Here is a 24,525-nt window from a genome sequence, read left to right as displayed (position 1 = left end):
GACCAGCCAGAATTCCAGTAGCACATGGAATTACTTAAAACAGGGTGGTTGGAATATCTACAAGATGCTGAGTGAAGTAGCATCATTGAGAAAGAGCTATATGTGCACAAATCATTTTCTAATCAGCTTGTGAAAGTGGTTCCAAAGGAATGGAGTCAGTTTCACAACAGAGTCCAAAGGAAGGAAATCAAGTTGACAGCAATCTAGGCAATAACGGGAGCAGGAAGCTGGAAGGATGGGACTGTGTTCTGGAGCCCTGAGGCAGGAGGAGAGGTAAATGTGTCTGTTTAGGCAGGAGACAAGGGTCAAGCCCTGAGAAGCAGGAACAAGAGCTGAACTGGGAAGTCCACCCAAAAGAAAAGAAACAGACCTTCAGGAAGCAAGGCAGATGGCAGGAATCAGAATCTGAAAGGCAAAGTTAGCTGGATCAGTGTGTAATATAGTAGAATCCTCCTTCCCAGACCTAGGCGACTTTTAATTCAGGCAGAAAAAGAATACCTGTTTTAGAGCTCCATTTTCTCCCTATCTTTCAGAAAACTTCCCCAAAGTTCTACATGTAGGGATACAAGGAATTAAATGCATTGGTTCTGATGGACTATTGCTTTTTGTTTGAACCACTCTCTCACAGTGAAATCACAGAAGAACAGTGCTGGGTACTAGTAAGTGTTTAAAGCATATATATTAAACTGCATTGATAGCCCATGAGGGCTGGTCCTTGGTCTGACCATGATTAGTTCCACCAGTGATTTTGATATTAAACTTTAGCACCTTCTCATTAAATTCTCTAAGAACATCAATATTGTGACATAGCAGCTACCTTAGAGAATAGTTTCAGAGAATAGTTTTAAAACTCAATTTGACCATGACAAATTGTGGAAGCAAGCAAGAACAAATCAGATAACGTCTGAAAACACAGAAGCATGCTGTAGCTTTCCTATTGAAACCCACTTACTTAAAAAGGGTTTATTATTATGCACAGTCTTTCTTTGATTTTTTAATTAATGCAGTGTGGAGATTAAATAGCAGGCTCTCTCACTGGTTTCCAGTAAACTGATGTCAGGATAGAACTTTATATTTTTCTTTCAAAATGGCTCATCTAGAATTGCTTGCTAATTTGAAGGAAAAGAAAATGTTTCTTTCAAGCATAATTTTCAGTTTAGCCAAGATGAGAAACACCTCACCCCATGTGTTCCTTCAGATTGCTGTGAATGCATGCTTTTTTGGGTATGTTCTTTCTTTTTTTTATTCAGAGAAATTACATGAAGTATTAAAATACATGATTTTTAAAAATCACTCATGGTATATCACCTGCTATAAATTCAAACCGTGGAAATGAACTTTTTTCTATTCTTTATGGATGTTAGTTAAAAGTTAAAAATGTACTGCCTGATAAGTGAAACATTGGTGATTCCTTCATAAAGAAGGACAAAAGAGTCATACGAAAAGTGTTACTTTTGAAATAATGGAAAGATGAAATGGATGGTCAAAATTTGGAGGTGATCTTGGCTAGCAGTGGTTCTAGTCTTTCTACTCAAGAACATTGTCAAAGTGTCACTATCCAAAGTTATTTGAAGTGGTTCATATTCATTGCATTTTATTGTCAAATAAAAAAATGTTCAGACTTAGTAAGGAGAGACCTTATGTATGTATGTATGTATTGAAGTATGTATGTATTGAAGTACAGTTGACTTACAATATTATGCTATTTTCAGGAGATTCTACAACATAGTGATTCAAGGACAGACTATTCAGAAGTATTGCTGCAGGGGGAGGGGAAAAGACTATTGCGGTGGTGGCGGTGGGGAACAATTGCACTAGGGAGAGTGCTCTGACAATAAAATCTGCAAATATCTCAAGGGGTGGACAAAAAGTTTTTCACTTATAGAGTGGGGTAAATAAAGCCAGAAAGAATCAGGTGTGGAGAAGTGAGGGTGGTCTGTTTAAGAGAAACTGTCTGCTGCTCAGGTTATGAGTGGGAAGAAATTAAGGAATCTGGTAGACGTAGAGAATTTTAACCAAATTTAGTTAACAAGCATTTTGTTCCAATTGATCACTGGTGACCAGTTATTCAGCCAGACATTTATGAGTCAAAGAATGGGAATATGGAGGGGGCGTGTCTATGTCTGACCCTGGTTAGAGGTAAGCAAGCAGGATATCCTTTAGTCTTGTTCTTTTCAAGATTGTAACAGAGAAGAACAAACGTGACTCCATATTGGATCTATTCCTTTAGCTCTAACTCTGTGCTTTGTTGCCTGTGCTTTGTCATGCTGGCTCTGCATCTTTTGTAAAACAGTGTTGCCTATAGTCTGAAATATACAGGATAGCCCATTCTCAAGGTTCTGACCTTTAAAGGTATAGCACTTTTACATTCATATAGAGATGGAAGTTTCAGAAAAGAGAATAACAATTTTCTTGCCGAAGGTTTATTGGAACACACTGACCAGACCTAAATGGACAGCTGCAAGAACAAAGGATTCCGGCACCAAGAAGTTTGCAACAACCAGCCACAACCTCTCCCCTTTTAGTATAAAAGAAGCCTGAATTCTAACTTGGGTAAGATGGTTCTTTGGGACACGAGTCCACCATCTTCTCAGTCTTCTGGCTTTCCAAATAAAGTCACTATTCCTTGACCCAACAACTCATCCCCTGACTAATTGGCCTGTCATGTGGTGATGAGTACAAGCTTGCACTCAGCAACAAGATGTTTTCCAGATCACAGAAGGGTAGGGAGATTGCTTAACTTTTGATATTTTCCAGGAGCAGAGGGCTAAGTTAAAATTCAGTACTACGGAGGTGTCAAGGTTACATTTTTGTAATATCACTATTCTTGCTGTGTAGCTACTATTATTTTAAATATGAAATATATCCTTAACACAAATAAACCCTTATTATTTCTACCTCTATGAACAGCCTAAAACTTTTGTGTCATTTTGAAATAAGAAAAAGATATAAACTATGTATTTACTTGCCTTTCATAAAATCTACATGCAAATAAGTGAAGATATTATTTATTAAAACATCTATATGTCATCTAAATTGTCAATATGCTAAGGTGAAAATATTTCATTCTCTGACTTTTCTCAAATTTAGCATGCATGAAATAGAGAGATACTCATGATTTACTGCTCGATATTTCCCCCATCTTTATCAGGAAATCTGCAAGAGATGAAATTTAAGGATGCAATTTAAGGTGAATGAATAAACTGGTCAGTTTTTTTTGTTTTTCCTGGTGCAACCTCATACCACTTCTTACAAATATACAGTTTGATAGAGAAGCTGCAATGCTGAATACACTTGCAGGCAAAATAATTAAAATGTAATTTAAATGGCTTTTATTTAGTAGGATAATTGATACCTTCGTTCAAGTAGCAACTTATCATTTATAAATACTTGTTATTTATTTCTTGACACATCTATTTCACTGAGAAAGTTTACCAGTGACCATGGATATCTATTGGCACATGTAATGAAACCAAGGGCTGGATTCAGAGAATCAGTTTGACTGTAGCAAAATGTTCTTGGGTAGCTTTCCCTCTCTTCTGGAAGAGTTCACTAACAGATGGCAACTTGTCATTGTTAATGGAGTATTTTCCTGAAAAAATTTCAAGGATCCATGCAGAGTGTGACACTTTTCCCCTCCTCTTTTCAAGCCACATCACAGAAATAGCCAATAATGACCTCTTTCTTTTCACAGATGATTCCACCTTATGTCGGTTGATTCCTTCCAAGCCATATCATGGTTGCTGTAATCCAAATATGACAAAAAACTTTTTGTTGTTTGACAACTAATCTATGTACTAAATAATAAAGGCATTGTGATGCAGTAGGAAGGATATTTGTGACCCACAGGTAGGAGTCCTGTGTTCTACCCCAACTCTCTGGGTCCTTGATCAGATAACTTCTCCATTCTGGATTTCACTGTTCTCATTAAAACAGAAGCAGATTGCCTTACACAAACCAGATGCTCATTGTAGGTACATTTGTGATATTCTAAATTCCTTTAATATAAACAAAGAAAGCACTGGTTGCTATTTGAGTATGTGTGAACATTTTACATTGTTTACTTTATTCTCCTAAGATTGCATTTTCATAGAAAAATTGGCAATTTGGTTTCTAAAGTATACAATTGCCATAAAACAACAACAGAAACATTTTGTCTTCGATATTTATTTAGCAATATTACATGGATTAAAGAGCTCACTCACAACATAATATTTATTTGTTTCTGTAAATCCATTAGTAATTTAGCACTTCAGAGTTGACAATGCAAAGTGGTAAAAACATGTCCAGGATCATACAACTTGAAAAGATTTGTGCAGACTGTAACCTAGATGATATGAATCCTGGCACGAAGCTTGTTCACTTAAGCCATTAGTATCTATTTTATTTTATTAATGATAATTAATATTCACACTCCACCTGCTAATTGCATTTGTTTTTGTACTTTGAAACATTTTTAGATATAATTTTACTTAAATATTGACAAAAATATTCAGAAGAAAATAAAGGTAGAAAATGTTTCCAAGGTCACAGAGTTATTAGTGATAAATTAAGAAGGATCATCAGTAAGAGACAGGTAGAGGGAAATATCCCAATTCCTCTTCTCTCTCAATATTCTAAATCACACTCCACAGTTTAAATCAACCACTCCTCCAGAAGAGAATTAGGCTGGACACCAAATACCTATTGAATAATTAGAAATCAATTATTTTAACCAGATTATTTTTTTACTTAAGTTTGCTCTAATGTTTTCTAATCACTCTTGTCTTTTCCTTCCTTCCTCCCTCCCTCCCTCTTTCTTCTTCCCTTCTTTCCTTCCTTTTGTCCTTTCTTAGCATCAACTTCTATTCCTTTCACTTCATTCTGTCCATTGCTTTTTCATTGTTATCTCATACCTGTCCAGTCCCATAGATAGTTAAATATGTAGTTTCTTTAAGAATTGTTATTCAATGAATCTAACAAATATATATAGTATTCAACTTCCTTTGGCATTAGGTGCCAGACTTTTGCAGGTTTTGCTTTTTGTGATTAGAAAAATGTCAACACCATTTTCCTGCAAATATATATTAGCAACACTATGAGAAAATTAACATTCTTATTGCATAGGATTTGTTACTTCCCTAAATGAATAGGAGAAACAGCTAATGCTAAGGCAGTTTAAAACTGAAATGAAATGTGAATAGAATTGGAATTTGATTTCCTGAAAGTGTTTTCTCTTGAATAAAAGGAATCCTTAAAGACAATGCTTTTAGTTTTAGACAAGATGCCCTACTCAAATATTAGCTGTCACTTTACAATACCTTACCTTTTAACAGCAATGACAATTACATTTTTGATTTGTATCATATTTTATGATTTCCAAGACAAAAAAGGGGAATTAAGGTTATGAGATCTGTTTTCCTCTAAAGTGCAGGGGGGGTACCTATGGCTTCCAGGATGACTCCATATGCATGCTCATGCATGCAACCTGTTTTAGGACAGTGATTTCAGAGGAATAAAATATATTTCTTCTACACTGTAACAAACTTCATTTTACTGATTGTTTGCATATTAACCCTTAACAAGTCATAGTCATAGAATGGTAACCTGGGAAGATACCCCAAAAGTTTATTTTAACCATTCTAGACAGGCAAACATCTATAATGTATCATTAAAAGGGATATAAAAAAAGAATAATTTTAAACGCAGTATGTATCAGTATACATTTCTGTTATACTGGATACTACAAAAGAAAAGATCCAATATAAAAGGCAATGGCAACAATTATTTTTCAAATGTAAATAAGCTTCATTAAAATTCATAACTTTTCAAAAAGATGTCAAATGTGTTAATGATGTTACGTACAATTTTGAAAAGTGACTTACCTTCCCTGCTACACTTATTACATTATATAATATATAACCTATTTAGATGAAAAGACGTTCTTCTGAAAGATGGTTGAATTGTAGAGATAAATTTATTGAGGGATGATCCATGAAAGCTAGCATCCCAAAAGGAATTCTGTTCATGCAAAGCTCCTTAGTTATTGATAGTGCTCAATACAATTGAACCTACTCAACTGCGAAGGTTAGTGGCAACCCTGATCCCGCCAGGCAAGTAGCTGGTGTTCAATCCAGTGGTGAATGCTGAGCTCCAAGGGCACACCTGTATCCAAGGCTCTGTCAGATCATGTTGCGCTATCAGCCCCTCCCCCAGTCATACCAGGGCAGAGCCAGTGAAACCTTAAATCACGTAATTTGACGTTCCCAGAGCTCCAGGATTGAAGTTCTTTCTTCCAAAGTGTGACATCTAACAAGTTGTATGCCTGTAAACGTTGACTAACTAGCTCCGTGGCAGGGTGTGGTGGTGTGCTAATTTCCATGGTGTAAATATTCCAACTAAGGGTGAGTTCAAGCTACCTACATGATGTCACTGTACAGTAAATTGGGAAGAGATACTCAGCAACAAACTGCAAAATATTTTCACTATACAAATACAAGAGGCATAAATAACCTCAAGAACACAGCTATTAATAAAATAGAGTAAAATGATTAGAAAGGGGTGAGTTTTGTGTATTTATTACTTTTGCTTTTAAAGAAGTTTAATTGTTTATATAATTTAATTCATAATAATGGCAATGTTTAACCACTAGGCAAAAAAATTCCTGAAACTGTATTAATCACCACTGTATCTGGACCAGCTAGAACTCTGAGGGCTACCAACAAATACTGTAGGCATTGGAGACCTGCAAATCCACTATGCTTCTTTCTCAGCAAGTTCCCCAGTGAACTTTATAGCTGCTAAGGTTGCCATCTGAGTGCTACCTGACCTTTTGCTTTCCTTTTCATAAACAACTGTGAGAAAAGTCTAGCAGGGGGTATATTATTACCTCATTTTTTTCTCAAGTTACCCAGAACTCAAAAATTAAAAAAAAAAATCTTTATTGAACTAAAAATTATGTAAAGATTATAAGCATATCAATCTAAAATAGAAGATGGTCTTTGGTCTGTCAACCTCAAACAAATATGCTGCCAGTTATTTCTCCAGCAAAAATGAGTTTATTAGAAATCAACAAAGAATTGTATTTTGGTGTCTGCAACTACAGCAAGCCATGAGCAAATCCCCACCAACCAGAAGAGAACTCTTTTATAGAGGGGAAGAGAAGGTTTAGAAGGGTTATAGTAAACAAATAGTCCATTGAAAGAACTAAGAGTTTAAAGTATAGAGGCTTGCTGAGCCTCTATACTCATTGGCTGAGCTTTTGCCAGGAGAGAAGAGGAGATTTTGCTTCTTCCTCCTGGGCTTTGTTATTGTCTAGGGAGTGAGAGCTCCTCCTTCTGGCCCCCCAACTCTATTTTAATTGAGGTTTCTCTTTATTCATTTTTACAGGTCCTATGAAAATTCTACATGATCGAAACTGAATTTTAGTAAAATCACAAACATGGACCTAAATTCTCTCACAAGAAAAGTATTAAATATTTTTAGTGTAGTTAAAAAAACACTTGATTAAATGTTTCAAGTGTGACTCACACTAGTCCCTATTTATCAATAGACATCTTGAGAAAAGATCACATCCTTCTTTTACCTCTCCAGTGCAGGCAGTGTTCTATGAAATATTAGAAATAATGAATCAAATGCTGACTAGGTGACAATCAATGATTCCAAATATGTTTAGACTTGTTCTATGTCAATGACTGGGTGTATTTGGAAAGATTAAAAGACACTTTTAATTAACTGATTCTAATATAAAAGATAACTTTGGAAACAATTTCTTCTGACTCTTAGAGTATAATCAGGAACTATTTCTGGCAAAAGACCTCCCAGCCATTTCTTTCTTAATTTGTCTACATCACAGTGAAGATATGGCTGACTACATTGGTTCTAAGGCTCATAGCAGAAGCTGTGAGAGTAGACATTTAAATTCTCTGACCCTAAATACTCAAAATGTGGTAAGGGACCAGCAGCAGCTATATATTAGAATCACAAAATCTCAGGCTTGATCTCAGACCTACTGAATCAGCATCTGCATTTCATCAGGGTTCCATGTGATTCTAAAGAAAATTAAAGTTCAAGAGACATTAATTCAGACAATATCCAGCCTCAGGAATAGTTCTGATCATTATTTGATCCTCATCTTCACCTACCAGAATGCTGGCACTGGCATACACTCATAAATATTTTTGAATAAATGAATTAATATGTATTTGTTTTGGCATATGTATTAGACTAAAATAGATTGTTTTCAATCTGTTTACTTCATGAATATTGTCATAGGTAGCTTAAAGATGGGATCCAGAAAAAGCAATGGAAAATTCCTGACATAAAAATAACTAAATTTCAAACTAATCCAGAATTACTAATAAAAAATTACTAATAAGGAATTGTCAATTATAATCAGATATTTTCCTGAAACATTATTTTATTTGAATTTTATTTCTTTATTTCAAACAGTATATTAAGGTATTCTACCTTATTTTTTGGGATACTGCTTTATCCTCCCTTAAAACATTTATTTTAAGCATCATTTTATTATCTAATGCCAGTGTTTTCAAAGTGTTTAACATCTGTGTCTCTTAGAATCCTTATCAAAATGCACGTACTTGGACTTTGCTCTGCACCTACCGAATACAATCTCAGAAGTAGACATTTGAGTAGTACTCCCTCTATGAATCAGGCAGTGGCAGCATGCTGGTACTATACCTATGTCATTGCCCTGAATGCTCCCGAGTGCTCATGGGAAGTGTGTGAGTGGCATTTTGCCCGAAGTGATGCGCTCACGAGGCAATACAGGAAGCACACAGGTGCAAAGTCTTTTAATGCAACCACTGTGACAAGGGATTTCCTGGATCTGACCATCCTGCCCTCCATATGAAGTGACAAATCCAAAAAGCCTAAAAGCCAACATTTCTATGGCCTTGGCCATTGTCTGAAGGACATGAAGCAGGACAGATGGCTGGATTTTAGGCACAGATCCATGGCCTTGAAGAAGAAAGTTCTCAATTATAAACGTCTGTGTAAACACACACACGCACGCAGACACACACAGTCACACATAGACCCCCCAACACACACATACACAGACTTGCCCTCAATGAAAAAAAATAAAAAATAAAATAAAACTACCTAGTGCTTTCTAAAATTAAAATACCTATGTTAACCTCGTATAGATGCATATTGATAGACTAAAGATATAATAATTTAATCAATGGTGATGATTGTACAAAATATATTTTTAAGGTCATCTTTGTATTATCTCAAAAGTGAAGTTGAAGGGAGATGTCTGATCACCCTCAAATCCTACAAAAGCTGAGGGGGACAAGATGATTTTAATGATTCTAAAGAACAAACAAAGTACACACACCACCATCTATATACTTATTTTTCTACATATATAGTTACTATACTATTTATGTAAATAGGTCCTTTACGCTTAGTTACAATATACATGAACATTTCAGAGTTATTGAAGTGAGATGATAACTATAATTAATCAATGATTTAGATTGTATTTGAAAGTGATAAGTTATTAGGAATATTTATATACCTGTTTATCAATCATTCTATCAATTTACTTATTTCTTGGACTGAGAACAAAAAGTCTTTGTCATGAAGAGGTTTGTTTATTTATTTATTTTGTAATGATTTGAACTTGTTAATTAAAAAACCCATTGATTTCTCTAAATTTCATTATTTGATTATCATCCTCTGCTGTACTATTCACATATTGTATTAGGTTCTGTATCAACACTTCTACCAAAGGAACATTTTACTTGCTATCTGTATCAAATAATACACGTGTTATAGACAACTACCTAGAAGACTCAAAGGCAAAAACATGACTTTTAATACATTAAACACTGATAGCACAATTGAAGCTGCAGATTAAGTGTGCTTGATCTATGTTAATAGAAGCTGTATTAATACATTTTAGATATTCACATAGGAGACAAGATAAATCTTTGTCTTTCTAAGTGAAATCTACTTATAAGATTCATACAAATATATTTAAATATACTTAATTTATATAGCTTATTTTTTATAAGCTAGTCTTCAGTTCTATATTTGTATAAACTTTAATTATTAATAATTATATGTCATGTAACAGTGTGTAAGGTGCTTTCTCTGACACCATCTCCACACTGGAAACTGCTATGCTGCTATGCCTGTTTCAGTAAGGAGTAAACAAATTCTTGAAGAAGGTAAGTGAATTACTTACCTTCTTCAAGGTAGTAACTGAATGAAGAGGGATTCATTTGAGATTTTGGTTGCTAATGCAAAGCTTGGTACTCAAGTACTGCTTGGCAATTTCACCATTCCGTCAGAAGGATGGGACAGATAAATCTTCATCATGGACTTTCAACAAGTGATAGCTATTTCTGGTCATGATTTTTTGTTTCCTTTCCTCTCAGGGCAGCAGAAAGACACTTGAGACCACATCACTTTAAGAGCTGTGGCAGTCTGTGAGAAGTCTTCAGAGAAGGTGGGCAGGAGGATTCAGGAGAGGGTCCTTAGAAGCCCACTAGAATAAGCGTATATTAGGATAAGAGAGGAGTGGAAAGTGAAGCTTCTGGCTGCTCTTCATTTAAAATCAATTTAAGCTGGAGGCAATCACTCCATCCAGCTGTGTGTTGGTTTCCGCATCTGTAGAGCATGGCTGAGAATATTCCCAGGGTTACTTCGCTTACCTGCTAACAGTATGAAGTGAAGAAGGAAATACTGTAATAATTGAAAATCATAAAATGTTACAACATTTTAGACAAAGTATAGCATTCATATCATTTATAATATACTGCACTACAACAATGAAGCAACAACACTGACTGACCTATCTGGTATTCAGTCCTCAGATGATTTCTTTTCTCTGAGTTCATTCACTCCCAAGATGCTCTCCTAAGCATTATCTCTATGCTGCTAATTTCCAAAGCTATATTTTCAGTGCCCTATCTCATGTGGAGTAAAATCCTAGTTTGTAACCATGTTCCATCCCCCCCCACCCCTGCCACAACTTATCTCTTATTATTGCTCACTCTCTCTTATGGTCTCTACATCCTGTTTTATCTTGAAAAACCTAGGTGGTCTCCTGCCTCAGGGCCTTTGTTTACACTCTCACTCTGATAGCAACAAGACTGTCCCCTGACTTCCTTTGAATCTCCTCTCACAAATCATTTCATCAGAGATAAAATATCCCTTTCCTCCCCCATCCCTCTCTCTCTCCATTGCCTAGCTTTATTTTTCTTCATAGCACAGATCTCCATCAAGCTAGCATATTAAATATTAACTAGTTAATTTGCATTTAATTTATCTTCTTCCATTAGAATCAGAATCACAGGAGCACAGGTTTTGTCATTGCTCCAGCCCCAGGACTCAATACATAGTAGATACTTAAGAATTAATCATTAAATGAATTATTGAGCAGAACAACATCATATGCTGGCAAAGGTGGCTATTTAATTATTGAGTTGCTTCACTTAGTGTTATGGCAGCAATCTGGACATCTAGGTATTTGCAGATTCTATCAGTTGAATTCCAGTATTTATGGATCTGTCAGTTTTATCTGTTTATAGCAGTACGTGGAATTGTTTTCAGTTGTCTCCCTCACTTAAGTCTATTTACTCTTATACTAAATATTGATTGAAAACTTGTGTGCTCTGAAAGGTATTTATATTCACAATCAAGTGAATATGATAATATCACTAAAAGTATATCTCATGGTATCCTTCTATTATATCCCAGAAATAGTGGAGCTTTTCATATATATATATATATATATATATATATAAAATTTCTATTCCTGCCAAGCAATTCTGCAATGTTCACATATTTCTCTCTATCTTACACATGACAAAACTGAGTATTGAAATTGTAAGGAACTTGACCAAATTAATAAAGCTCTTAATGGTTAGTATTTGAATTCAGGTTTGTCTCAATCCACATGCTGTACCCACTGCCACATTGCTACCTTCAAGCATGAAACATTATGAGAACAATATAATGTAGTTATGCTAGAATTTTCTCACTTACAGAATCTATTACGTGAGTTTGTGTTGATTGATAAGCTCATACATTTTAGTAATCCTTAATATGTTCCTGAAATCTGTTAGAGTTGGAAAGAATCTCAGAGTTCTTTAGTATGACTTTCATATTTTATAGATTTGGGAGGTCTGCCTAAGGAATGTTGTTTCACCCAAAATCACATAGCTGCCCTGTTGCCCAAACCCTTCTAATTCTCTGGTCAGTGTTCACTATGTTGAACTTTCCCTAACCCTGACTTACACCATACGATTGGAAACTATATAAACTGTGAGCCACCTTTTTCATGGGTTAGTTTGGAAGAAAGTGAGCAAGACCGTCCCTTCAGGGCTAGGGAATTGACTATATACACTGTAGGAACTACTTTTAGTCAATCAGTAATACATTCCTGAAGGAGGGGGAATGAGGTGGGTGGGAAAACCAGGCAGAAGAGAATGGATTGTACATGATAGTAATTGGAAGACATTGTGCATCTCAAATGACAGAGTGATACTGTCAGGCTGTTTATGGCTAAGGTGGCTGATACAGAGCTCTGAGTTGTAGCATATCGTGATCATCAATTTCTTCATAGATGCATCACTTAAAAATGCCAATGACATCAACATAACAAAGTGTAAGTGATACAAATTAGAAGTGTATGTGTCTATTATGAACACACACACACACACCACCTAATATATATGTAACATAAAAATATAAAAATATGACATATATACTTAAAGACATGATTTTTTTTTCAACTTAAACATCAAACATCCAATCCTAGTATTGTCTGGGAAAAAGCCTCAAATAACATATAAATGACTTTTTTTTTCTGTATTTGTTATAGATTGATTGTAACACCTCTCATTTGATCAGAGTACAGAGTTCTATACCGTGAGTACCTTAAAGCTTGTTATTTTTATACGTTCATTCAGTATTTCAACAAGATATTCTTTTGAAACCAGCCTTGAGTGACTGTGAAAATCTACATTATGGTCAATTTATGTTTTGGCTTTATTCACTTGTATTCCTAAAGCAAATACTTAAGAAAATTCCAAACTGTTTCCATTCCACAATTTCCTATTTTAAATTATTTTGAAAAATAAAGAGAAATAAGAGTAAAGAATTTTGCAAATTATAGAGCCAAAAGAGTTATAAGCAAGTCTTTTTGGACAAAAATATTTCCCCTTAGCTATTATAAAATTGAGTTATTGAAAATATTTTAATATATATGGCTTATGTTATCTATATAAATGCTTAAACTCTTTCACTGACTTCATCTTTGTTTTATATTACACAGTTGGAGTTTGGAATGCTGGATACAGAATTTAGTAGATAATAAGAAACCCCAAACACTAAATGACTAATTTTAATTCTATGTTAAAGCAAAACAATGATAGAAAACAAATTTGGCTTATAAGGAAACAAGCACAATTGGAGACCACAAAGTCTTAGTTGATATACATTGTATAACAATATTTTTGCTCTTTTGTTGTTATTATTAGGACACATTTTGTTTTTTATACTAGGCAATCATTCTCAATCTCATTTGGCACAAAAGAAAAACAAGATCAGTATAATAAATTTTTAAATAGTAAGAGTTACCAATTATTAAATAATAAACAAAAACCCTACATTGTCAACATTGGGACTGCTTGAAATTGTCTCCTAAAGACAAATATACATAATCTCATTTTCTAGGCATATTGCTGTTTGAATAAGATTTTTGTGAACTAGTCAAGGAATCAAATGCCTATTTTAAACATTGTTTATATGGTGGGAAAATGAATTCTGAATTTTAAAAATTAATAATCTCTAGTATTTTTCTGCCTCCAATTCACCCTTAATATAATACACATTCTGCCTAAAGGATGATTCCCCCCCAAAGATTTTTTTTCTTATTACAAAATAAAAATTTTAAGTATATATTAACCATTAATCATGCTACATATTTCCCCCAGAATTGTCATATATATTCCTCATTGCCTCCTTTGTTTATCCTCTATTTACATATAAAATTGCAGTTTCTCAATCTGACCTGAAATTCTACCACAATCACTACCCATTAATTTTTTTATTTATATTCTTTAAAATGACCCCTTATTTCTTTTCTCATTAGCTACTCTCAAGATTTAAGATTATTAGTTGTCTTCAATAAGCAATAAAATTAAATGTCTCAAGCTAAAAATAATGTTTTTTACCTTGAGAAGCAGTGAGAGAATGGAAAAAAATATGGATAGATTCAGGATTGATTGTAAAGGTAAAATCAACAGCTATATGTTGATTCAATATGGAGCATTTTTAGAAAAAAGGGAAATGATTAAAATTTAAAGGATGGGCAACTGAGAGAGTAGTGGTGACATACACATAAATGAAAAGGTTAAGGGATGTGGTTTCTTCAGAACTGGGAAAAAATAAGATTTGATTTTTTTAAAATAATAGTTTTATTTGTTGAGCACTCATGAAAGTGATCAAAATTCTTTATTATCCATTGAGAAAATTAACTATTAATCTAAGTAACCAGTTGGTCACCATTTATGAATTTGTTTTTTTGTTTTTAACAAGACTGGGTTTTGACATGTGGAGTTTTGTCACTGGGCCGCTTGGCCAATACTTGGAAATGCAGTTTATAATCTCATGGAAGAGGTCAGATGTCAAGATGTATAGATTGCATTCAATTCAGTGAATTCTTATGGAGTAGTTATTTGGTGTCAGAGAATTTTCTGAGAAACACGGTCCAGATAAAGAATTAAAGGGAGCCTCTCCTTAGGGATTCTTCTGTCTTAATAAGAAGAAATCGATATATACATAACTATGTATAGTTGTACGGAGGTATCTATAATCCACTACAGAAATCCATATGAAAAAGCAATTCAATTTGCCTTGTGGCTCGGGTGAAGCCGTGGCAAACCACAGAGTTGTGGACAATAAAGTTGGCCACCAATTATCACTTGCTTGAGCCCCAGGTATTGTCTCTCCCTATTTTGTATCACTTTGTGCAAAGATAATGTAATGACAACATGAGGCTCCTATAAATATTCTGTTCTCTGCAGCTCTGTCTCTTCTGACTACTTCCTTCTATCCTCCCAGACTTGACCCCATTAGTACTTTCTCACTGAGGTCTTTCTTACTCTCTCTTGGCTTGTATTTCTCCTTATGAGTTCTCCTTATGAGACTCTGTAATCACTGCTATTTTAATATTATTAAACAGTGTTCAAATTATCTGTTTGCAAATCTCTCATTAGGCTCTGAACTACTTAAGTGGGAGGCTGATTTTATCTCCAGATCCCTAGAGGCTAGTCTAATACTTGACAATACTTTATTAAGATGCTTGATAAATCTTTGTGAAAAATGAAAGGGGAAATAAACAGATGAGAAAAGTGTAGTAGGAGGAACAAAGGAAGGCAGGAATACACAGATTAGGAAATTCTCAAGGCAGAGCCTAAAATTGATAAGGTGATATAAATAGATGCAGTATAGGACTAATGGAATTGATATAATTGTCTGGGAAAGGACAGTAAAAGAAAATTAAACAGCAATTTATAGTACATTGATTTGAGGAAAAGGAGAGAAATGCTTTTATTTCAAAGCACATATTTCAGTATCGTGGGAGCTAGTGGACTGAGGGAAAAGTATGGTTAGTAAGTCAAATACTATTCAGATTTCTATAGAGATGAGACTGGTTTGGTTATTAAGAAGTCACAAGTGGGATGTCAATGAAAATAACAGCCTAGGGAATTCTAAAAGCCCAATCTTCAATAGAAATACCAAAGAAGTGATCAAAATATGTTAAAATAAACTTTGTCAGACCTCCAGAAAATAATAGATGTTTTACAACAACCAAGCAAATTCTGAATCAAGAAAAAGACAGCTTAAACCTGAGAAATTTTTGACATTTTAACATAGTCTTCCCCCATTTATCCCTGTCTCCACCATGTCTTTGATCTTGAAGATAGTAGCCTATGTTCTCAGTGTGATCACCTAGATCCAGAGTGACCACAGCAGACCTTGGCTCCAAAAGATCTGTTCAGAACTGTCTGGGTATTCCCTAAAAGACAGATGCAATGCACATGCTTTTGTTTCTCCTAACTTGGAACTCTTTCAAGGTGGAAAAGCAGCTGAGTAGAAGACACTTTTCAAAATGTTAGAAGACAAATGAACAAGGCTCAACCACCTGGAGCAAAAGAAAAACTGGGGAGATAATTACTCTGGGCCTAGGGCTTGAAAATCTACTGCATATTAAAGGGAATCTGGAAAGCTAGATGTATGACTTTGGAAAGAAACATACTCACACAAGACCTGAGAAGATCCTCGGGTTTCGAATCCAGCTGATCATGCTCAGCACAAATAGAAAGTAAACGTTAAAGCAGAATTATAAATGTTCTGACTAAGCATTGAAGGAATACCTCAACAGAGAGCCAATCTGCAAAAGACAAAGAGAATATTGTTTTCTGTTTGTTGTTTGTTCCAAGCATTTAAGGAAATCTCTGACTAGCTGACTGTAAGCTAAAGAAACAAATGCATCAGAGATCACATATGATGAAGAATAAAGTCTTTAAAAAATAGTTTAGAAAAGTTGCTAGACAAATAACTACAAATGAGAGCAAGAAACAAAAACAAACCCTAATTTCCAGAGTTACCACATTAAAGTATTCAAAATGCCTTGGTTTCGATACAAAATTGAAGCATACAAAGAAACAAGGAAGTATGGACAATTCACAGGAAAAAAAAAAAATTAAGAGAAACTTTCCCTAGCAAGGGACAGACATTGGATTTACCAAATAAAGGCAATAAATCAACTGTCATAAATATGTTCAAAAAGCTAAAGGAAATCATTGAAAATGAACTAAAGAGAACCAGGAGAATGATGTCTCAACAGAAAGAGAATATTAGTAAAAAGATATAAATTTTAAAAGGAAATTAATAAAATATTCAGGATCTAAAAAGAGGTTAGGTGAAATGAAATTCATTACAGAGGTTCCACAACAGATCTGAGGAAGAAAAAGAAAGACTCAGGAAATGTGAAAAGATGAAAACTATAATCCATGCAACTAGTGAACAAAAGTGAGTTGGGTGGCTTACTAATATCAGAAAAAAATAGACTTTAAGTTAAAAAGCATTAAAGGAGACAAAGAAAGACATTATATAATGATGAAAGTGTTAATTAATTAAGAAGATGTAACAATTTAATTAATTAATGAATTTATTTATTTATTTTTGGTTGTATTGGGTCTTCATTGCTGCGCACGGGCTTTCTCCAGTTGTGGCAAGTGGGGGCCACTCCTCATTGTGGTATGCAGGCCTCTCATCATTGCATAACATGAGCTCTAGGGGCACAAGCCTCAGCAGCTGCAGTGTGTGGGCTCAGGAGTTGTGGCTCGCAGGCTCTAGAATGCAGGCTCAGCAGTTGTGGTGCATGGGCTCAGTTGCTCTGTGGCATGTGGGATCCTCCTGGACCAGGGATCAAACCCATGTCCCTTGCATTGGCAGGCAAATTCCCAACCACTGCACTACCAGGGAAGTCTCAAGATGTAACAATTTAAAACATATACACACCTAACAACAAAGCCCCAAATTATATGAAGGAAAAATTGACAGAATTGAAAGGAGAAATAGATAGTTCTACAATAATAGTTGGAGACATGAATATCCCACTTTCAATAATGGATAGAACAACCACAGAAGATTAACACATATATAGAGGGCTTGAATAACAGTATAAACCAACTAGATCTAACATACACACACAAAAGCACTCCACACAAAAACATCGAAATACACATTCTTCCCAAGTGCACATGGAACATTCTCCAGGATAAACCATATGTTAAGGCACAAAACCAGTCTCAATAGATTTAATAAAATAGGTATCAAACAAAGCATATTTTGGAAGCACAATGGAATGAAACGAGAAATTACCAACAAAAGGAAAACTAGAAAATTCATAAATATGTAGAAATTAAATATCATACTCAAATAACCAATGGGTCAAAGAAGAAATCATAATAGAATTTATAAAATACCTTGCAATAAATGAAAATAAAACCACAATATACCAAAATATAGGTCAGGGAAAAAGCAAAGCTAAGAGGGAAATTTATAGCTTTAGAAGCCAATATTAAGGCAGGAAAAGCATCACAAGTCAAACACCTATTTTATATTTTAAGAAACTAGATAAAGAAGGCCAAACTAAATCCATGCTCCTAGAAGTCAAAGAGGGGATGTTACACAAAGAAAAGAGACTTTAAGAGAGTAATATAAATAATTGTACGCCAACAAATTGGATAACCTAGATGAAATGGACAAATTCATAGAAACACATTATCATAAATGAATAAAGAAGAAACAGAAATCTGAATGAATATATAAGAAGTAAAGAAATAGAGTCAGTAATAGACAACCTCCCAACAAAGGAAAGCTCAAAACTAGATGGCTTTGCTTTGGAATTATACCAACATTTAAAGTTAAGTTAATACAATTTCTTTTTAAACACTTCCAAAAAATAGTAAGGTAGGAGAACCCTTTCTAAATCATTCTGTGAGGTCATATTACCCTCATACCAAAGCAAGACAAAGACATCACAAGTAAAGAAAACTACAGACCAATATTCTCTATGAATATAAATGCTACAATTCTCAACACAATACTAGCAAACTGAACCCAGCAACATATTATAAAGGGTTATGCATTATGATCAAGTTGGATTTATCCAAGGAGGCAAGAATGGTTAAACATAAAAATCAATTAAATATGCCATATTATGAATAAAAAACACTACACAATTATCCCAATTGATGCAGAAGAAGCATTTTACAAAATCCAACAACTTTTCATGATAAAAACACTCAAGAAACAAGGATTACAAGGAAACTTCTTCAACCTGATTAAAGGCATCTATGAAAAGCTTAACCGCTAATATCATACTTAGTGATGAAATGCTGTGAGTTTTCCTGCTTAGATCAGGAACAAGACAAGAATACCTTCTTCCACCACTTCTATTTAGCATTTTACAGAAAATTCTAGCCAAGGTAATTAGAAAAGACAAATAAAATGCATCCAAAATGGAAAGAAAGAGTAAAACTGTCTTTCACAGATGATCTACGTTTTATATAGAAAATCTTAAAGAATCCATGGGGAAACTATTAGAGCTAATAAACAAATTCTGAAGAGTTGCAGAAAACAAGGTCAGCATGTGAAAGCCAAAACAATCTTGAAAAGGAAAACAAAGTTGGAAGACTCAGGCTTCCTCTTTCAAAATTCACTACAAAGCTACAATAATGTGTGGTACTGGTATAAAAATAGACATATGTAACAGTGGAATAAAATTGAGAGTCCAGAAATAAACCTTAAAATTTTGTTCAAGTGGTTATTGACAAGGATGCCAAGACCATTCAATGGAGAAAGAATAATGTTTTCAAAAATGATGCTGGGACAACTAGATTTCCATATCCAAAGAAATAAAAATGGACCTTACCTTATACCACATTAAAAAAATAACTCAAATGGTGAAAAACTTAAATTAAGAGTTAAAATTACAAAACTTTTAGGAGAAAATATGAGTAAATCTTTTTGAACTTGTATTTAGATATCGATGTGACACCAAAGGCAAAAGTAACAAAACAAAACAAAAAGATAAATTGAACTTCATCAAAATTAAAAACATTATGCATCAAAAGACACTATGAGATAGTGAAAAGGCAACATACAGAATGGGAGAAAATGTTCACAAATCTGATAATTTTCTAGTATCCAGAATATATGAATAACACTTACAACTTGACAACAAAAAGACAAACAACCCAATTAAAAATTGGTCAATGCACTTAAACAGTTCTCCAGTAAAGATATTAAAATGGTCAACAAGCACATGAAAAGATGATCAGCATCATTAATAATTAGTGAATTGCAAATCAAAACCACAATGAAATACTACTTCATACTTCCTAGGACAGCTATAATTAAAAAAAAAAAAAGTCTTGGCAGGGATGTGGAGAAATTATAACACTTGTCCATTGCTGGTGGGAATATAAAATTGTGCAGCCACTGTTGAAAGCAATTTGGAACTTCCTCAATAACTTGAAACATTACCATTTCACTCAGTGACTTCACTGTTAGGGATAGATCAAAAAGAATTGAAAACAGTATTCAAACAAAACTTGTATACGAATGTTCTTAGTAACACTGTTCACAAATAGCCCAAAAGTCCATCCATGGTTTAAAGGATAAACAAAATGTATTATAACCATACAATGCAATATTTTTTAACCATAAAAATGAAGTACTTCTTATAAAAGTTATAATGTGGATAAATATTGAAAGCATGCTAAGTGTAGCCAGACATGAAAAGACACATACTGGATGATTCCATTCTTTTGAAATGCCCAGAATAGGTAAATTCATAGGTCAGAAAGTGCTATCAGTGATTGCCAGGGACTGGGGGAAGGAAGAAAAGGAGAATCATAGCTTAATGAGTACAGGGTCTCCTTTAAGAGTGATGAGACTATTTCAGAAGTAGAGATGATGATCGCACAACATTGAGAAGATATTTAATGCCACTGAATTGAACTTTCAAATGGTTAATTTACATTTTTTACATTTCACTTCAGGAAATTCCCTGGAAGTCCAGGTGTTAGGACTCTGTGCTTTCACTGCCGAGAGCCTGAGTTCAACCCCTGGTTTGGGGAACTAAGATCTTGCAAACCATGCGGCCAGAAAAAAAATAATTCACCTCAATAAAAAAGTCACCAGTGACGTTTGAGAGAAATGTTTTAGAGGTAATTGGAAGCAGAAATCAGATAACTGTAAGTCCTTTGGCAAGTTACTTCAAATCTTTGAAGTTCAGTTTCATGCTCTGTAGAGTGGTGGAAATGAGAGTAATTTACAGGAATATTTTAAAGATTTAAATAAGGTAATAAATATGAAACATCGCATTGTCTCCAAGTAGTGAGTTTTCAGTTATATTTGCGGGTGTTAGGAACTATATTATTATTGTTTCAAGAATGAAAAGAATGGCTAGTGAGGAAGAAAAAGTAGTCTTATAGAACATTTTATAGACTTGACTTTCAGCAAACTTGTTATTAGAGAAAAGGACAAACACATATCATGATACAGAAAAAAAAATTTTGAAGTAAAACTATGATGAAGGAAGATGAAGAGCCATAAGGGATAGAAAGACTTGAAAGAGAAATTGAACATGCAAATGAGAGATGAAAAGGTTAATGGTGCAAGTTCCAAGAGGAGGCAGAAATACATGGAATGATAAGGAGTTTTGAAAATAAGAAACAATGGTTCTTGATCAAAAGCAAAGGAGAAGGAGAATAACAAAGTTCTCCATGAGGTTGAGTTACAAAGAATTTATATTGGTCCCAACTAGAGTGGTTTTGGAACCTCCAGCTGACATGAGGTCAGAGCACAGAGCAGGAGGGATCCCACAGCCCAATATTGTCAGGATGGGCAAAGGAAAAGAGAAAGGAAACAGAGTATGTTTTAGTGAATCCACATTTTGGAAAATACAATTGATTTCAAGTGGATTAGACAATTTAGTGGAATCAGAAATAGAGTAAAGGACCAGAAAGGTAAAAAGGAGTTAAGGATATAACTATAATAATGAGGGGAAAAGGAAAATTTGATGAGACGGTAGAGGGGTGAGATAAGAGGTCATTGTCATCAGAGAGGGCAATTCAGAGTTTAAATCTGCATTTAGAAAATTGCCACGTGATGAGAAAGACTTGTTAGGAATTCTTGGTGGGTAATGGAACAAATATTAACAAATTAACAAACATTAGAAAATACTTACGGACTGTAGACCAAGTGCCAGAAACTGTGGAAGGTGCAGAGAGCAGGGCCTATAAGAAACAAAAACTACCCACTAATACCCAAGTCTAAAAGGAGAGATACACAAATAGATGTAAAATTTCAGTCTACAGTGGAAAGTGTTATGATGGAGGCCATACAAAAAGTGCTACAGGAGCATATAAGGGAGCTCACTAGGACAAGTCAAGTCTAATTTGAGTCTTATAGTATGATTAATAACTATTCAGAGTCAGAAAGAATGAGGTTTTCAAGCAGAATGAGCAAATATACAGAGATATAATCAGCAAGCGTGAAGAAATCGAACTGGGTGAGGGAACCACTAGAACTTCAGCGCAAGAGAAGTATCTTTAATCAACTTCCTCTTGACCAGGTTAATTATCTCCAATTCCTTTGTAATATATACCAACCTGTATCCACAGCACAGTAAACACTTGCAACCTTAACTTTCCTACCCAGCGGGCTTGTTCAAAACATTGTTGTTTCCACCAGTTGTTATGTGCTTGAACAGTCACTTGTATTTTCTTTCAAACCTCACTTACAACAAATATTAATGCATGAATACAATTGTTTAATTAAGTTGAATAAATAAAAATGTTCATTCATATAAAAAGTCACTAAAATAACAGGACTCACTGAAGAACTTTCTTGTTGGAAGATGTGGGAAAAGCAAGTAGAAATTATTGGGAAAACAATAAGAAATTGAAAATCCAGGTTTCTTCTCAAATGCCTTGAACTTGTTCTAATTTAAAGAATTGAAACTAGAAATCGTAGATGCTTTTAGGCATTATGCAGTAATATTAATCAGAATTCAAACCAGCTAACTCACATTTAAAGAAAAGATGATAGGGCTTCCTTGGTGGCGCAGTGGTTGAGAGTCTGCCTGCCGATGCAGGGGACACGAGTTTGTGCCCCGGTCCGGGAAGATCCCACGTGCCGCAGAGCGGCTAGGCCCGTGAGCCATGGCCGCTGGGCCTGCGCGTCCAGAGCCTGTGCTCTGCAACGGGAGAGGCTACAATGATGAGAGGCCCGCGTACCGCAAAAAAAAAAAAAAAAAAAGAAAAGATGATAGCTCTACATTAAAAGACATGTAAATGAATGTATATTTATTAGTTTTAATTAAGATGCTTAAAATATGTATTAACTATTAATTTTAATGCATCCGTCTTTAACTGATTTTCATAGCTGAGTAACTATGTGTCCTCGTTGTGTTGGATAAGCAGTGCTTCTATTCTACTGGAAACTGTCAAGTATAAGAAGAGGAAGTGAGGTAGGTTGGTCAATGCAGTCTGGTCCTGAAGGGACTTTGATGAAATGCTGAGCAATGTAGCACAGTGTCCTGCACAGAAATGCAATTAATCAATATTTGCTGAATGAGGAAAATATGGAGTTTAGAATTTAACTTATAAGCAATGCAAGATATTAATGGGTTTTAGCAAAATGAGATTGTGTGTAGATGGATTATTGTTTCTCATAGAGTAGATAACACATTTAAGATGTGAGAAAAGTGGGTGACAGAAAATGAAGGAGACTTATAAATACCCATGTGAGGTCCAACTAGGGCCTAAAGCCAGTTAAATTCTGTAGGGGTTCATTTCATATATCATACACCTAACTAATACTTGGTGCACAGCTAGAATTGGCCAGATTTTGGATTAGGTGCTGAGGGTTTATTTATGAATCAGAAGGGACAAGAGGGAAACCATGGAAGATACCTAAGAGGCTATGGTTGAAATCCAAATAAGAGATAATCATGATCTGGACCAGAATGCTGGCAGTAGAGGGAATGAGAAGTGGTTTAGTTAAGAATATATTTAAAAGGTAAAACAAACAGCATATGCTGGTGCATTGAAAGAAGAGTATGAAAGAAAGAGACTAGTTCATGATAACTAATATTTTGAGCCTAAACAAGTAGAAAACTGGAACTGACATTTGCTGAGATGGGGAAATGGAAGAAGTGGATTTGGATGGGGAGAAAGATTAGGAGTTCACTTTTAAATGTTAAGTTTGAGATGTCTTTTAAATATCTAAGGGGAGATGTCAAGTAGGCAGAAGTATGTCTGAAGTTCAGTGTGAGTTCACTTGCAGAAAATAAATTTGTAAGACAGCCATCATGTCCCATAAGTTTTTAAAAATTTAATTGTATGAAAAAAAACTTTGATAACTTTTTAGTCTGCATATTTTTAAGAAGCTACGTTTTCTTTGTTTTAGCATCAACAAGCTGTGACTGCAACAATAATTTACTATTCTGTCTTGACAATGCAAACAGAATGATATAAGTAACACTGAATGCAATATATGAATGAGTAAGATATCCCTGTGTTATTAGGCACAGAATCTGGAACAACTCATTACCAAACATAATCAGAGTTATTGCTCAGAACAGTATACAAATTATGAAAATCTAAAAATGATTCAAATTCAGCAAAAGAAAAAAAAGAAGTAACAAGTCTTTTGGAGCAGAAGAAGTAAAGGAAGATGGTAGATTGTATGTTTAAAAACCTTTCATGAAAGACAGCCAGAAAACAAAATAAAGAAATGGAAAAGCTAGGGTCTAACAATGAGTTACAAAGAAAAGTCAAGCAAAACCACATTGATTTTATGCACATTGTCATGCAATGTTTACTAAAGGAGAGAAGGGTTTACCAGCTCTTGTGATAGATTAAAAGATTATTCTAGATCTTAATATTCTCTCTTCAGTGTTCAACATGTAAAAACAATAAA

The sequence above is a fragment of the Globicephala melas genome, chromosome 18, assembly GCF_963455315.2.
Source record: "Globicephala melas chromosome 18, mGloMel1.2, whole genome shotgun sequence".
In the NCBI taxonomy this organism is placed as follows: Eukaryota; Metazoa; Chordata; class Mammalia; order Artiodactyla; family Delphinidae; genus Globicephala; species Globicephala melas.
The sequence above is the reverse complement of the archived record's forward strand: the minus strand, read 5'-3'. Positions refer to the sequence as shown.